This window comes from Athene cunicularia (assembly GCF_003259725.1).
Source record: "Athene cunicularia isolate RWA chromosome 2 unlocalized genomic scaffold, athCun1 chr2_part1, whole genome shotgun sequence".
NCBI classification, from domain to species: Eukaryota; Metazoa; Chordata; class Aves; order Strigiformes; family Strigidae; genus Athene; species Athene cunicularia.
In genome coordinates, this window is record NW_020799095.1 from 22,436,347 (window position 1) to 22,437,960 (window position 1,614).

Genomic DNA, 1,614 nt, shown 5'->3' on the forward strand with positions numbered 1-1,614 from the left:
TGGAGATGGTAACTTCATCTGCTCTGCTGGTCCAGGGGTTAAAATGGCCACGTGTTTCCCAGGGAAAGCTGTCTAGCCACAGCCTTCCCACAAGGCCATCACTCCCGTCTTAGCGGCTGCTCTAGTCTGGACATGGGTATAAAAAAGAAAATGATGGCCTTACTGTCCAAGAAATTTCACTTATACCTGGACCATTTAGTAGATTTTTATTCCCCTGTTATCGCACAGAAGTGGCTTACAGGACCAGCAACTCAGAGACTGGGCCAAGAACATAATAAAATGATTATAGGTTTATACAGCATTTAGAATACCATTACTTTCTTGTAATTCCAGGTGTGCTGGCGTGTGTGTCTGGAAACAGAAGCGGCAAGAACACTGAAAACAAGTTGCTGGTGGTGGACATTTTACTTGACAAGGCAGTACAGAAAGGACAGATGTGGTGGGAACATGGTGCTTCCCTCTTCCTTGGCTGGACAGGACAAGTGGCAAGTGAGTACGAATAGTTAGATCAGAAAGGCGGGGTGGGGGGGAAAAAGTAGAAAGAAAAAAGGTTGTGGCAGAAAGTAATGCGCTCCAGAATAGAGTGTAGCAAAACAACTGTAATTTTCAAAACAAAGTAGTACAGAAGAAGTAACCTGCGTATTGTTAACAGCGCTGCAGGCTATTTATGCAAAAGCAGGTTTCTTTAGTTGCCTTTTACACCCTTAGCTATAAAGAAAGCACTCGGAAAGGGCCGAGGGCAAAGTTGGACTTGCTAGCTTGGGGCTCTGCCTGTTAATTGCTGAACTACATCAGATCATAAAAATCTGAAACTTCGTATCTCGCAGCAAGACGGCGTCATGAATGCCTAAATTTACCACCTGATTCCTGTGATACCTGGAATTCAGTGCTCAAAGAGAGGACAAATATAGCTGTTATGAAACCACACAATCTGCTTTGGTGCATTTTGGCAGTTCATAAAGGGAAGAGTTTTTGGACACAGCCCTCCAACAGCCACTCTATACAGAGAAAAGCTTACTTTCTTTGAGAAGTCCTCAGAAATCCTGAGCTTGATAGGTCCTGGCACCACTGCATCAAAAAAACCCCTAGATCCGGTGCCTGGATGCTGCCAAATTCTGTCCACAAAACCTAGAAATTATGTCATCCTAGTAGACATAACAATTGCTTTCTATGATTCAGCTGAAAAAAAAAAAAAACCAAAAAAAACCAAAAAACAACCCAAACCCCAAAAACCCCAGCAGAAACCCAAACCCAACAACCCCGGGATCACCAGATCCTGCCAGAGCGGTGCAGAGTCTCCGCCGGTGCGGCGTGAGCCCCTCGGCCGCGCTCACCTCTTCCTCACCCCTGGGCTCCCGCGAAGTTTTGCGGGACTGCGCTGCCACCAGAGAAGGCGCGCGTGTGTGCGGGGGGAGGGGGGGGGAGGCGGCTGATTTTTGTTTCTCGGAGTCAAGGAGACTAAAGTTTTCTTGTTTTTTTTATAAATCAATCCTGTAAGGGGAGGGGGTTGCTTTGCCACCGGGGGGGGTGGTGTAGAGGACACGGTGTGCCCGCCCCAGGATCCCGAGATCCGTCTGGCGGCACCGCCGCGCATCCCAGTTGCAGTTTCCGACC